The sequence below is a fragment of the Strix uralensis genome, chromosome 18 (genome assembly GCF_047716275.1).
Source record: "Strix uralensis isolate ZFMK-TIS-50842 chromosome 18, bStrUra1, whole genome shotgun sequence".
In the NCBI taxonomy this organism is placed as follows: Eukaryota; Metazoa; Chordata; class Aves; order Strigiformes; family Strigidae; genus Strix; species Strix uralensis.
Window position 1 is genome coordinate 893,247 of NC_133989.1, and position 15,957 is coordinate 909,203.

Consider the following 15,957-nt stretch of genomic DNA (forward strand, 5'->3'; position numbering starts at 1 on the left):
GGCTCAGTACCCCAACTCACACCCACAACTGGAGCGGGGAATTCCAAGTACCCGTCTGGCTCCTACGCTCCGGGGAGACGTTACAGATCCCACAGGCATCTTCCCTCGGCTCCTCCGCTTCCAGACTGCAGAGCAATTCTGATGCAAATAAAACGGGCGAGGACCTCAGCTCTCAGAGGGGGGAAACAAGTGAATGGGAGCGAGAAGCAGCCGCGTTTCCTCACGCCATGATACCGGCAAGTGCTGGGAGCGGGCAGCTGACCCAGCACTGCCCACACCTTGCACCGTGGGAGCAAGCTGCCCTCGCTGCTGACAGACTCACGCACCGCAGCGAGCACCAGCACCAAGGAGAAGCTCCCGGGGACGCGCCGGGAGCAGGAAAATGGCCCGATGCACACCCAGCGCGGGGCTGCGGCGGCCGCAGCAGCCGGGGCCCGGCGGGGCTCGAACCTGCGGCACACGAGCTCCGCTGGCGGCTCCGCTCGGGCCGGGGCGCGGCTGGGCTTGTACCGCCCCCTGCGGGCGGCTCCGGGGACAGGGACCCCTCCCAACCACACACACCCCCGGGGGACAGGGACCCTCCCAACCACACACACCCCCGGGGGACAGGGACCCTCCCACACCTCCCCTCCCCGGGACAGAGACACACCCCCCCCCCCCCCCCCCAAAACTTCCACCCCGGGGACAGGGAACCCCCCCACACTCTGGGGCCACCCTGGGGCCAGAGACCCCTCCCAGAGACAGGGACCCCCCCCACACCCCCAACTCCAGGGACAAGGACCCCCCCACACACACCCCCTCCCTGGGGCCAGAGACCCCTCCCAGAGACAGGGACCCTCACGCACACCCCACCCCGGGGACAGGGACCCCCCCGCCTCCCCCCAGCCTTGTGAGCCACGCACCAAGATCAGGGCGGGTGCAGGCTGAAGCCCGAGGCCGCCGAACGCGGGGCTGAAGCGCCGGTGTTCCCCTGTCAGAGCTGGAGCAGGATGGAAAATGGTGGGGGATGTTCTGCAGGAAATCGTTTCCAAGACACGCACGGGATAATGCTCTTCTAAAGGAATTCACAGTGGGGTCGAATTGATTCCTGGGCACAAAAATGCAATATAGACAAAAATGTGAGAGATCATTTAATTCCCCTTTAACTCTGAAAAACAATTTGATGCGTATGTGACACTGCGAAGAACGAAGTACCAGCCCAGAAAACAAATTCAGCACAGTGGAGCGACACACCAGGCCCCAGTATTTCACAGCAGAGAGTGAACTTGAGAAAAAAAATTTGGTTCAAGGCCAATTTCACTCACTCGCACAGTAAAACCAAGACTTTGTTAATGTTGGAACAGCCCAGATGGATCCATTAACAACATCCACTAACGAGCTCCACAGCCAGAGCAACGGCACCTCTCACCCACCCCGGCCCCGCGAGCGAGCGGCCCCACGGCTCCACCGGAGAGCACAGAGGAAAAGGGGTGTCACGGTTAAAAACTCGCTACCATCTAATTAAAACCTAAATAAGGATCCACGGTTGCTTTTAGCATCCTATCATTTAGCAAGAGACACCCTTTGTAAACATTCGGGGGCACAGACGCTTACAACCGGAATTTGTGCGTGACGTTCCCGGGAGCCCCGCGGCAGCGTTCCAGCTGGATCACCACGGAACGGCTGAACCGCAGCACGCAGCCGGTAGTATTGTCTCTGAAATGAAGAACCGGATTCTTCAAGGCATCACCAGGCTCTGGTAATTTCCAGCAGCCTCTCCTGACTGCAGATGCTCAGACCATAAATAATCACTACACATTTTTGCTGCCACTGATATTTTATTGCCCGAGGCAACCACTCGCTGGTCTGCCTCCGAGATAAGGCCGGGCAAGCTTCAGAGAGTTTGGGTACTTTGAGTGGAATCTTCTCAACATCAAAGTCCCAGAAGGGTTTTTAGTGAGACTTTAGAAACCAAGTTAAGGATTTTTAATGTGCCATACACCAAGTAGCATCAAAGCTACAGTGTCTGCAGGGAACTGCTGTTTAACAAAGTCACCGATAGCATGGAAATACAGCTGAACTAAACAGCTTTATCACTAGTATTTTGAGAAACTTTTATGTACAGGAGATGAGCACTCTGGAGGTTTACTTGGAGCAGAGAGTCTGAATAAAAAAATTGACTTTTCTATTTGCCACATAAAATTACTCAGATGAAAATGAGGTCTTGAGGTTCTCTGAGCTTGTGCCGCGCAGCTCAGAATAAATATTCTCATTGAATGATGATACTTCGCAGCTCTCGCACATAGAATCAAGGTCATCTCTAGCAGTTAGCAAGACAGCTCTGCTCCCTGGTCTTTGCTATTTCAGCAAACAATTCCTCCTTCTTCTTCAGCAGAAGTTATTGCTAGGCAGGGGCTATCTGGGCTGTCAGGAGAGGGGCCGCGTTTAACACGACCACAGGCCTCAGCAATATTGCTCACGGGAAGCACGGCCGCGCTCTTCAGGCCCACACGCTGGTAAGAGCAGCGACTTGTAAATCATTTTCTCCCGTTGTTCCTTTCTGCCCAGGAACCAGGAGCATCGTGTCACCCGCACCGACATCCCCGCGCGCCTGCGACACCGCGCCCCTCGCAGCCGCCGCTTGTGATGGGACACGCGGGAGCTCGGGGTCAGGCGCTGCCTTCGCTGCACCCGCCAGCAGCTGCAACAAAGAGCAGCTGTTTTGTCAACCAAAATGCAATTCAGCACGGAGGAATCCAGGTGCTGCTGTTGCATTGTTAGCTCTACCGCTCTCAGCGACACAAGCTGCTTTCTGGAAGCTGGAGCAACTATACATTTTCCGCCAGTTACCTCTGTTTTATAGAGAATAATTAAGACAAGCAAGGGCAAAGAACTGCTGCTGTGGCAGAGCAGGCTACACGGCTCCCTTCTCCACGCCCACAATGACGGGGAAACGCCTGCTGCCTCGCACAGGTGACCGGACATTAAAGACATAACGCAGGAAACAAAATCACAGCGCTTGGCTGTCTTGCCTGCGATACGGCAACAGCTTCAGACCCACACAATTCTCTCATTTGTTTTCGCTGAGCCGTGATGCAAGGAGGAGATAAGACATTTTGAGACTTAATTTTCTAAGGAGAAAAGCAGGATCCTGATTAGATGCCTGTTCCTTGTCAAAGGAAATGTGCACTCAGTCCTACACTGCAACACACTGTCTTCCTACCCCTTCACCCTTTTTTTTTTACTTTTTAAAGCAACAGCCTCGAGCATCTTTTCAGATCAGCAGATGACATGCCTACAGATGCCATGGCCCCACTGCTGAATATTATGCTGCTGACATCTGTGCAAAGCAGTGAGCCTAAACTCAAATGCTTTGGACAGCTTTTCATAAACCATTCTGCCTGGACAGAAGCAGCTGTCTGCTGTAAGCCAAGAGCTGGGCAGAAGCAGGTTTCCTGTTGCCACACAGCTGAAAAAAACAAACCAGTATTATCAACTGAATGCCAGCCCTGGGTGCCTCCACCAGCTATCAAGGCCACCGTCGGCTTTACCAACACGCAGTGGCTTGTAAAAGGCTGAGCTGAAACAGTATTTCACAGCTTGAATTGCTTCAAATCCCCAAGGAACAAGTGTCAGGACTTTCAATAGCTATAGTGTTAATAATAAAACAGGGACCTCTTCCAGTATCACAGCACAAACAGTAGTTATTTCTCTTTCAAAGCTTTGATTCCTAAAACCTTTCTTACATTCAGCTTGACATCAAAACACCCATCTCATTCACTCAGACTGTCACAGGAGAATTGTGTGCTGCTATTAGGAATAGCCCTGAGGTGAATTAAGAACAGCCTGTAATGATGTTCCACTACAGCAACTTTATTTCTACCAAACCAAATAAATGAGCAATATTTTATCTGATGTGCCTTGGCTCAGCAGAGAGCGGCAGCTGCTCCCCATATGATTTATTGAATGGATGTTTTCTAAATAGCCGAAGTCGGGCTCTGAAGCCAGTCACAAAAATCTCCTATTCATAACAGCCCAGCACAGAGATAGGGAGAGAGAAATTCAGATTCTGGATAGTGGCGAGTTTGGGCATGAACCATTTTATTTGCAATTTTTCCCCCTATAAACAACACTACACATTGAAGAAGCTGTATAACAAAATCCATAAATATTGATGCTCAACGGCTGGCAGCAACAACACAGGGCACAAACAAGCCTCTTGTTACACAAATGCAGAAGCAATTCAATCCCTTTCTGTCCAGCAAGGAGCCAAGGGAACAGCGGGTGGTGGAAGGCACACAGGTGCCTCCAGGACACCAGTGGGAGATGGACCTCACCGGTTTTAGAAGCGGCACAGGCAGCGCCTCCCAGCACTGCCGTCGCACTGGGGTACGATCCCATCACGTACCCAGTACCCGGCACTGCTGCACCAGTGGCCCCAGAACAACCAGCCCCTGGCACTGTGCTGAGACAAGCAGAGGCAGAAGTAAAACAAAGAAAAAGAAACCACATAAGCACAAGACCTCCAGCAAACAGGACCGTGGCATAAGCAGCTAAAGCAGGGATTTGGGGCTTTTGGAGAACTGGCAGGAGGAAATGTGTTTTGACATTGGCAACAAAAATATGGGATATTCTGCCAAAGGACATCTCCGAAGCCAAGAAGTTAATTAGATTCAAAAGAGGTCTGGACATTCACACAGACACCGAGGACACAGGGAAGCATCGCGGTGACCGGTAACACGTTTCAAGGATGTTACACTCCAGTGGGCTCCAACCCTGACTCCCAGAGACTCTGAGAGCAAAACCGCAAGGGGGGCAGAGGGGTGTTCTCTCCCGTGCTGCAGATGCCAGTACCTCACTCCGAAGGACCTGACCACAATAGCTGTCAGCAAGAAGTGACAGTCCCGAACGGACAGAGATGATCCGTTCAGGGTATTTTAATTATTTTAATGCCAGAGCAAAGGGAAAAGCTGACGAGGGCAGAGCAAAATCCTGACAAGGCAGCAAGTGCCCGGCGTACGCAGTGCTGGGATTCCTGCCCCAAGACATGAAAAATGCCCAAATATTTATAGCCCGAGGAATGCCAAGCACCTGGTTCCATGCACTGGCGGGATGTTTGCTCCCGGAGTAGAAACGCCGTCCCTGAACTGCCAGGGATGAGGGAGCGAGGGGCCCGCCGGACCACGCTGAAGAGACACCGGCTCCAAGAATCACCATCTGCAGCTCTGCTGATTAAACACAACCAGGCTGGGAGGGAAGCTCAAACGACAGTCTTTTGTTGGCTTGTAGCTGGCATGTGAACCCTGTCTCTAATGAAACGTGTGGGCAGCCTGAAGGAAAAAATAGCTTAAAACGTTCACAAAATGTTCAGAAAAGCTTGTCCTGATGCCAGTTTGAGTCCCTCTGAGCAGATTCCCAAACCAAAGGAACTTTTGATGCCAGCATGGTACACATTCACCACAATATCCACTCCATGGGTATTAAAAAGGAAAAATAAATTTCTCTGATACTTTGCCCTCGACTAATGTGCACTTAAAGAAATAAATAGCCACCTGGCCTTGCCATTGAAGAGTGGCACAAACATTTCCACAAGCAGATTATTGACCAGAAGTACAGAAGCCAAGCTATGAACAGGTTAGTAATTCAATAAACAAAACAGTAAAGCATTTCAAAACAGACCATACAAACCTCATTTTACCTGCTCTCCTACAAAGGTAGTCAAATATCTATTTATGAGATTATAACTACCTATTTTCCATGCCATTCAACAAAAAAGAATCAAGATAAAAAGGGGGCATATTTTAGCTGTAAAGGATTTATTCATTCAATTTACATTTGAATCAATTACCCAGGCAAAGCTCAAACGCTGCCAACGTGATTTAGGTGACTGAACACACATCATAAGTAGTGCAGCATTCAAGTCTCATAATCCGTATCTGCAATTTCTGGATAGTTCAGGAGCAGGAAGGATATCCTGACTCTGTGCCCTTACTGCTGAGTAGCAGCGTGCTTTGCTGCAGTCAGGAACAGCCTCTGAAACCTCTTGTTCAAAGAAAACCCTTCGTTTTACAGTCAGCCCAGTGGACGAGGGGTAAAGTGGAAGCTGGGCCAAGCAGGCCAGTTAGGACCAGCGCTGAGCCCAAGAGCCGTACGAGAGCGGGGCAGGGACCGGCCAGGCTGAGGTGGCAGTTCACCTTCCCACCGAGGAAGCCACGAAGCCAGAGCCCGCGCAGGCTGGGAGTCCCTGCTCGCTCGTGCTCTGCTCAGGGGAAACGGCAAAGGGCACGACTGCCTCTTGCAGGCTCTGACGAGGGTGGACGTCGCCCCCAGAAAGCCTGGCTGCAGGGCTCGGGGGGGCCGGTTGGGTCACTGGCTGCCTTCCCCTGCCCGCTCCCCACACCTACGCCCGCTGGCACGAGGCCTTGCGGGCACTCGCTGCCCAGACCTGCTGGCCCCCACCGCCCCGCTCCTGCTTCACGGGGAGCTTACAGACCCCTCTCAGGAGGGCCTACCCTGCCTCTGTAGAAAGTCCATCTCATCTACTTTTTGAAAGATGGGAGGGAGGTTTTGCAGCTATTTCCTGTCCACAGAAAAGGGAGAGAGGTGTGGGGGCCACCACTAGCCCTGCAGAACCACCGGCTGCCCAGGCAGGCTCCCCGGCAGCCTCCCGTCACGTTCTGACACGCATTTGCTGGGCTTGATCTCACACCAAGGAAAGGCTCAGGGGGCATCTGCGCAGCTCTGCTGCGTGGAGGGGTGGCAGGAAACCCTTCTGCTACCCTGCAGCACATCTGCTGCCTCTGCACACTCTGCTTCTCCTGGTCTGTGTGTAAAGTGCAGCCGCTCACTCCCTCCCTGGAGAATAACAAATTCCTGTTATGGGGCAAAAGATGACAAGGAAGGTGCTGGTGAAGTACAGCCATTTATGCAGAGCAACCAAAGGAAAGCAGGAGCAACAGTCCATGCCCCAAACTTTCCCTGGAAGCACATAATGACACTGGTTTGGAGAGCAGCACTTTCAGCAGAACGTATTTTTAACAAGAAGACTGTTTGTTTGGATCCTCTATGCTTCCTTAGCTGTAACTCAAAAGCACACACAGGAGTTTTTCCCGCCATTAAACAAAAAGCAATTAAAGTTTTAGAATAAAGAATTACGTGAAGGAAAATATCTTCAGCACATGAGGGTCTTTCTCTTTACTGTTCAGCGTCAGAGAGACAACAGCAAGCAACTCATCCTGTACCTCAGGATTTCCTTTTTCTTGTGGTAGTTATGGCACACAATACATCTCTAGGAGAACAACAGATAAAAAAAGCTCAACTAATTTCACAACCAAAGAGTGAATCCTCTCTTCTTCTAAGTTCGTCTCTAGTAGAACATACCTACTCTGCAATAGTTTAGCCTTGTACCAGTGCAAGAAGAGAGACAAAGAATTACGAAGCTATGAATCTCATTAGCATCAAAATGCAGCTACGCAGACAAGGGGATTTTACGGAGATAAGATATTTTTCGAGAGAGTACTAGGAGGAGGAAAAATGTCTTTTACAAAGCACGCATTTTTCATAGACCTGGAATCCACAGCACATTATAAAACTGAATTTGTTGCTGCTGTTTTTACTTTACAGCATTAATCACTAAAGGCTTGCTTAGGTGGGCAGGAAAAATCCATTTTCCATTGTATTAACTTCATACAATTTAAGAAGCCTTTCAAGGCCCACGTAAATGCAAGCAAACACTTCTGAGCCTGGCTGGTCCTGCGCCAGCCCAGCACCGGGCTGCAGAGGAGCGCGGCCAGCGCGACCTGCCCTCCGCTGCCCACGTAAATCACAGCGGCTCCATCTCCCCGGCGGCTGATTTACAGCCCATAGGAAATGAGCCTTTCCAGAAGAGTCTCCAGTATTGCAGGGGCACGAGTCTGTGTATTCCTGCGCCCTTGCCCAAGGGGTAGAACTCACAGGCGGAGCAGAGGCAGCGGGGAAAGGGGCGCACGCGACAGCAGGGAGGGGCGTCCTGTGAGCCACGTCCTGCCCCAACGCTCAGGACACTCTTCCGAGGACACGACAGCCTGCTCGGGAACCCTGTGGGCAGCCAGCACAGCAGGCCGGCCACCGTTCAGGGACAGGAAGTGCCTCCTCAGGGGTATCTGGTTCTGCACAGCTTCTGCTGGACAGGACACTTCCAAAAACATGCTGTTGAGCAAAGCCACTACACCCCGAGATGCTGCCAGGAGCGGGGAGAGGGGACTCACCCCGTATGCCCGAGGGTTACCTGGGCAGGGGCAGCAAATGTCCTGGGATCCCGAGCACTGGGATTTTTCTGACTTTGACATATGCTGAATTAAAAAAGATCAACACCCTTGGCCTGTCCAGTCTCCCCACTAAGGTTTGACTAGACCCAGGATGGGGGACAAAGGGAAGTACCAGAAAGGTTCAGTGCAGATATTTAACACGTTTTTTCTGTATTTGCAGAAGTTTATGTGCATTTACAATATACAGGATTATTACTCCAGTGACAACACGCTGCCTTTACTCAATTCTTAGTAAAATTATCTTATTACAATGTGAAGGAACAGATGGATTTGGTGCATGCATCTGGAGATAAACAAACCTAAGTCAGTCAGGTGTATGCAGAAACATCAGGGCTTTTGAATTTTACTGTTCAGCCCCCCAGACAACCACATCTTCATACAATATATATACACACGCTGCTTTAGCACGTAAACAGTGCAGGCAGAGCCAAACCGAGGGTTGTGTATACGCAAGATCCCCAATACCCAGCTTGCCTTTTAAGAATTAAACACGTGTAGAATATGCAATAGCTCCAGCAAAGAACAGACACTTGAACTGCTCCAAAAGGGAAAAGCAAACAAACAAAACCACCACCACCCCTCTTGGCTTGTATAATTTGGATTTTGACTAATGAGAAGTCAGGGAAGAGACATCCCTGCGGACTCACAGTTGATTTCCAGAACAAAAGCTCCCAAGGGGTCTCCAAGAAGGTTGATCTGAAAAACAAAAGATGACCTCATAGGACAGTCAGAGGAACACCTGCTGAAATCCTACCCCTTGCCATCTAGCAGGAAGAGCATTTCTGCTAGAAAGGCTTTTGCACATCGTTGTTGCCTCGTTGGCAGGAGCCAGCCCAAAGCTGTTTGGGGCCCATGGCATTGTCACAGGCTTGTCGTCCTCCCCCCCACCCCCGGGCTCTTCACGCAGCTTGTTGCAGAAACTATCAAGAAAACTGTTGTGAAACTTCAGTCTCCCAAACAACACTCAGCTCATGCTTACCCCTGAGGTATTTCAGCGGAGTAATTATGCACTTTGGGTGGCTTGAGCACATATGATTTTCCCTTTCTCAAATGCAATTACAGCTGCACAGAAACAGGAAAAGATTTATGGACAAAACACCAGTAGAATCAATATATCAGATCAGATGGAAGACCATGATTTTGAGCTGCTGCTGAACTATATTAAACCACCTAAATTAACTTAATTAGGTGTCAAAACAAGTCTGCTGGATATATAAGAGATATTTGTTTCTTTTAAAAAACCCCTCAGTCTAGTTTAAAAAAGCAGGCTCAGCTCCCAGTCAACATAGCTACTCCAATAAACTTTTAAAAACTGCATATACCTTGAAATACAGCCCACCTCTACAGAAGTTATCTAAATATAAATTCATATATCAATAAGAAAACAGAGACGTCAATATTCAGCAATTTACAGACAAAAAACAAATCAGAAATATCAGTCAAAAGCTGATTCAAGGGAAAATAGGGAGAGTTTAGGATGCCAGCTAACCTTTACATGCCTACACTTCCTGTAAGCCCTCAGGACAGCTGCGGTTAGCTCTTCACAGGTCTGGATGGAAACAGCTACATCAGAAGACACTGAACTTTTCTTTCTCTTTTCCATAGGTTTTTCCCTTTCCATACGTTTAGAGCAGCTTTTCTGGACAGTTCCAAGCACTCCCAGGGCACGCTGAGTGCTGAGGTGGGTGCAGGTGGGTGTGTGTGCAGCTGGCACAGGGATGTGGCCTTGGGGGTGCCCACAGCGTCCCAGCCCCTAACGAACACCTGGACAGAACGGGAACACACCGGACATCTCCCCATCAGCACCATCAGCTGCACAAAGGAACTGAAAAGGAGCATCACTTACAATTTATAGGGTGCAGAAACCTCCTGTGTACAATGGAGAAGCAGCTTGAAAGTATTTGAGGTGTCTGAAACACAGGAGAATGTTTTTCCATTCCAGGCTCAGAGATTTAAGCTTAAGTCAGGGAAAAAGCCTAGGCCTGGATTGTTTTTCCTTTCAGAGGTGGCAGAATGTCACCCGTGCTGTCACACACGTTGTTTCAGAGCTGCTGTTATCCATTAGCAGTGCAGGGCTGAGCAGAGATCTCCTCTAGAGACAGGGCACAGGAGGGTAACGTGCGCTGCTCAGAAGGGTTGGAGGTGTAACAAAACTACAGCTCCCTGCTCCCAGCAGGGACCCATCTGCGCAGCCCTGGCCAGGAAGAAAAACCCAGGTTCTGCCCCGTTTCAGCAGTGCGGGTGTGCAGAAGGGGGTCTCATGAAGCACATGCTCCACGTCTACACCTGGAGGAGCCGAGTGAGAAAAATTCCTTTTCTCTTCCTCATGGCTCTAGGGAACATACTCAGAAATGAGCTGTACCTTGTTTTTTAACTCAAACAGGATGTTGTTTCTTAATGTGGCTTCCACAATTGCATCAATATTGCTGCAGACAAAATGAAACTATTATGAAAACAAAACAAACCATTATCAGACAGAAGCAATTGAGAGAAATAAGAGAGCTGATCATCAGGAGATGATTTGAACCCAATTTAATGTTTTTCAGTGCTGCCTCCAGGCTGCTGCCTCAGGAGAGGGCAGTCTTGGCAAGCAGATGAACCCTACTCCTCCGCCCCCCCGCCCCCCCCCCCGTGAACAGGGAGTAACAAATCTCAGCCGCTTCGCTTCCCATCCCCAGGCCAGTCAAACCCCCAGCCCGAAGGCTGGTTCCAAGGGCTCATTGCCGAGAGCAAGGTCTGGACCCAGGGAGACCACAGCTGAGGGCCCCAGGGCCAGCCCTCCCCAGGTCCCCGTGCCACGGCATGGGCTGCAGTGACTGGAGGCCAGCCTTCACCTCTGCAGGGCCACACGGTCCATGCAGCGCAGTGGGAACTCTGCATTTACCCAAATAAGAGCATTTTCTCCCTCTGGAGGGGTAGAGCCGAAGCCTCTTCGCAAAATACATGGCTGTTAAGTTAGTCTAAAATATAAAATGGTTCACACCTAATGAAAGGCTGTGGAGAAGCAAACAGTGGGACAGTATCGTGGCGAGCTGGCATCTGTGCAAGTCACTGCCTGGGCACAGAGGCAGAGGTGAACCTGCCAAGAAGAATTTAAAATCAAAATATTCTCAGTGGGTGACACCGTGATACACAGAGACACGGAGGAAACCTTTCTCCAGGCACTTGATCAAACAGCAATTCTGTTGTAAATAAATCCAAAACAAGGTGGTAGATAGAAAATAAGAGCCGTTGACAGGCCTTAGCACAGGGCTCTGGCCCACACAGATTTTTCTGCGTGGGAAAAATCAGCAGCGCTCGCCTCAGGCTTATTTTGACATCTACCAGACTCGCATCATGTGCACAGCCCCTGACACCGTTGCTGGTGAGGCCGGCAGGAGCAGCACATGGGGGTCCAGCCCCACAGCAACTGCGCCAGGGACAAGGGCTTTTCCCCCGCAGAGACAAAGCCACACTGAGTATCTGCTGTGCACCATCACAGCTCCCGAGAGCTGCTCTCTGCAGGATTGAAACCCGCTTCCCCCGAGAGCTGCCCCAGCGCTGCCCTCCCCGGCGCCCGCTCCCTGCACAGCCCCGCAGAGGAGCCCCTTGCCAAGCACCCCCGCAGGGGAGGACACGTACTTCTCCGGTGGCTGCGACACCCCAAAGCTCTCAGTCCGCTGCGAGCAGACACCCCCGTGCACCGTGGCTACCCCTAACCAGACCAGGGCACGGGTCTCTGCTGGCCTCTCACTGCCCCTTCGCCTGGGCACGGGCACCAGGAGCCGGGGAGCTGCCGAGAGATCGACACGAACCCGAACAGTGATAACAGCATCCAGTATCCTCAGGAAACCTTCTTGGCTCTTCATCATCTACCACTTTTTGGGGCTCCCCACATTATTTTAACAAGAAGGGACCTAAGTATAGTGTTTGATTTCTGCAAAATCTCTTGATGAAAAATGTCATTTCTCCCTCCTCTTGCCCTTGCAGAAGCCTTCATTATACTTTTCTTACACTGCTGAAAGAAATGCAAATGCCACTAGAGCCTCCACAGCCAAAACTCACCAAGTACCAAAGATGCTAAGAAGAGCAGACAAAAAAACCCACCTTGACCCCAGCTCCAAGGACACACTTGGCCTTGACTGGAAGAATTGTAACATTCATGATGTACAAACTGTGAACTCAACACCTTCACTTCTCACTGAAGTTCCTCCTGCAGTCACCAGTTCTGCCACGCTGCCCGCAGCATTCGCTGCCCACACCTCAGTCTGCAGCTGGGCCTCGAGACCCTGTCAGAAGACAAAGAATCAGGCAGAAGCCTTTATTCTATTTGCCACTCATCCTCTGACAGCTATTGAATCCACCTTTAATTCTGGGAGTGTGAATTTGCTCATTTCAGACTCAAAAAGGGTATTTGTTGAGTCTTCACAAGCTGTGGAGAAAAGCCCTGCCGTCAGGACTAACGCTCTGGATGCTGACCTGTAACTGTGGAAGAGCATCTAAACTGTGTCATTGTCTCACTTCTCCTCTTAGGGGAGGTGACACTCAAGGAGCCCAGCGCAGGCTCTGTGTTTTCAGTCAGCTGAAGCTGCACACGGTGCAGGCAGGGGTGCCCAAGGAAGCAGAGCTTGCTTGGTTTATGAGGGGCAGGGGGAGACATTTGTGGTCTGAATTCAAGCGGATTGCAGCTCAAAAACAGCTGATGCTGCCGGATAGATTGAAAAACTGAATCTTTCAGAAGTCAGCAGGGCTGAGAGGAAGGGGTCTCCCAAACACAACTGGCTTTGTTTCCTAAAAGAGATGACATGTCAAATATCTGGGGACTTTAACGGGACAGAAACAAACAGAGCAGTGAGGAAATGGGCACGGAGAAATGCTCAATGTGCAGAACAGCTGGGGTAAAACTAGAGAGGTTTTACTCACCCTTCTCTCACACTTCTTGAGAGATGACGGTGCTCTCTGCATTTGAACCTTGCAGTGACGTCGGTGACCACACAGGAGAGACTCAAACCTTCATCATCTTCAACCTTCATAACCTGCCAGTGACACTCCTGTCAGTACAACAAAGAGAATTCTCCCTTTGCCCCCTTTCTCACTAATAATTGGGACAGAAGGACAGACACACCCAACAATTCAGATAAATGAGTATAAATCCCTATAAATATTTAAGATCCTGTAACTTCTCTTTTTACTTTTTCTCTAGAATAATCCACCCACCATCAGTGATTTTAGGTCTGACACAGTTTGCAAGGCAATGCTGAGGTGGTATTTGAAGCACACTTTTAGGCAACACAACTCTGTTTTTCCTTAACACGCTGTGGTGCGTGCAGGGAACCCTCCCTCGCGCGGGGTGAAGCCAGAGGTCCTTCCCCCAGACAACCACCCCAATCCAGCCCTGGCAACCCCGCTCCCACGGCAGCCAGCCCACAAACCCCTCCGGGCGTGCTGGGAAGAGTCAATCCGCAAAGCTCCTCTGTGCAAGTGTTTCATCATGTGCTGTTATGACTCTCAATTCCCCAAATCATGAAGTAAAGATCAGTTTGTACAAAACATTCATAATAAATACAGCTAACATTAAAAAATAATAAGGACCTTGCCCGGTTGCTTTACTCTTACCTCTAATGATGAGAAAAATGTGCTTAGTTCTGGGAAGTTGAGTGATGAGATGTGGATACCAAACAGCCCCACAGCACAAAAGCTTAGGAATACAAAAGATCAGAAAAATGCCCTAAAAGTAGAACATAAAGCTGATGAATTAATGCACCTTCCCCACGCTACGACGCAGAGGCAGCCTCATCGCCGACTCCCCTGGCACCCGTCCCTCCAGGCAGACATCCCCGCGCTGAGCTGCCTGCAGACCTTCCTGGCTGCACCACCCAAGTCCTTCCCCCTCCCAGGTAAAAAGGGCAAATAAACACACTCAGTCAACAGCGTGAAGGTGTGCTCCTCCAGCTGCAGGCAGTGTACAAGAACACGTCCTGCAGCCCTTCCTCCTCCTCCTCCTCCGCCCTGCCAGCTCCAGCAGGTACCCAGAGCCGCAGGAACCCCCTTAAATAGAGCCGTTCCGCCCCAGGGGCCTGCGCAGTGACCAGGCTGCAGTGGTCCCTCGCACGGGTCACCCCGACCTCTCAGGCCACATCGGTCGCTGGCGGGGTGAGAGGGGAAAGGCCAACCCACAGGATCGTGCCCAGCGCAAAGCTGCCCCCGCCGACACGGGGAGCAGGACGGGACCTTCTTCCTCGCGAGCCCACGGCGCCCTCCCTCCTCTCCCACCACCCACACTCTGCATCTTCACATCGCCCTCGGGAGGTGAACCCACGCTGCTGCCCGTTTGCCACCGCGGAGGCAACAGGCCCTGCCCACCCGAGCCCCCGGCTGCGCTGCCAGCAGCAGCCCTTGCCCAGGCTCCGCTCAAATACGACACTTCAAGACGGTCCCATAATCGCACGCTAACGACACCTCGGAGAGCTCTGCACAGCACAAGGCTCCTGCACAGAGCTGCTAATTGCTCATCTGCCACTGCACAGTAACACCACATGCTTGGCTATAGTCCCAGGGGATACACCCCAAGAATTTAAATCTGTATTTTAAATTAGATTTACAGATGAAATGTCAATACCCAGCATCTCTGTCAACTGCAGGCCAACAACTTCAGGCAAACAGAAGCACAAAAAACCAACAGCCTTTCGGGCACAGATGGACACCATGTGGGTTCTGGCCGTCCCAGGGGTCACAGGAGCTCTGTCTCACCAGTCTACTTGACCAGAATCCCTGTCTGGAAAAGTTTTGCCCTCAAAACCCCCGCTGACCGTCTTTTGCCCTGCCCCTTGCCTTGCACGCGCAGCCTGCGGCAGCTTTGGGGGCAGCCCGGGCGAAGGCCACTCGAGGGGAGGTTTCCACCTGCCCCAGCAGAGCTCCACGCAAGTTAAAGGTGCTGCCTGCACCAGCTTAAGCCCTGAGCTGCTATTTGCCTCACCAAGCATTGGCCAAGAGTTGCACACCGGAGCTACTCAGTGGTCTGCTGCAGCCAGTTTTATTTCACAGGTGCCCACCCTGGCTGGAGCTCTACACTCTGAACTTCCACACCGGCAGCGCCTGGTGCTGAGCTGAGGCTGCTCCGCTGCCCTTCTGCCTGCGCTGGGCAAGTATATCCCCATCTGCGATGGCAAACACCGCAGCTGCCTCGTTAGCCCTCCTGCAGTCTCCTTCCTTGCTCGACACAAGCTCCAAGTCATTTCACAAACGATAGTTTTCTAGAAAAGGGATAATTAAAAAAATTCCAAGGCACTTGGTAAAGTACAAAGCATTTTTCCACCACTTATGTTGAATACAAAGATAAATACACATGCAGTAAAGCTCAGGCTTAGATTAGAAAAAAGCAACATCAATTACTCATTAAAAGCACTCAGGGGCATCCCCTCTCTCTCCCAACAACCAAAAGGCCACTCGGAGGCCCAGCGCGACACCTGCCCCCGAAAAGCTGCTCCTCTGCGCTTCGCTGGGGGACGCCGCGGCCCGTCGCGCTGCACAGACCCTGTCTAAGGCTGCAGCCCAAGCCTGGCTGGTGCTTACGGTGATGATGGAGTGGAAGCTGCCACATGTTTAAGCTCTCCTAACTGTCCCCTACGGTCTACTAAGTATAATTACCAAATAACGTGCGCGAACACGAACATGTCCTTGGCAGTCAGGCTGC

At 51.2% G+C, this 15,957-nt stretch overlaps 1 protein-coding gene across 1 annotated transcript in view; it reads right to left on the minus strand.

Annotated features, from left to right (window-relative positions):
* The window catches only part of LOC141951730 (BPI fold-containing family B member 4-like), a 43,411-nt gene that overhangs the window by 17,254 nt on the left and 10,200 nt on the right, over positions 1-15,957 (minus strand). The window contains exons 3-7 of the mRNA XM_074888333.1: positions 13,881-13,992; positions 13,188-13,300; positions 12,372-12,553; positions 903-1,087; positions 21-138 (exon numbers count right to left, since the gene is read on the minus strand). The gene's annotated coding sequence lies outside the window, so the exon portion shown is untranslated. The remainder of the gene's footprint in view (positions 1-20; positions 139-902; positions 1,088-12,371; positions 12,554-13,187; positions 13,301-13,880; positions 13,993-15,957) is intronic.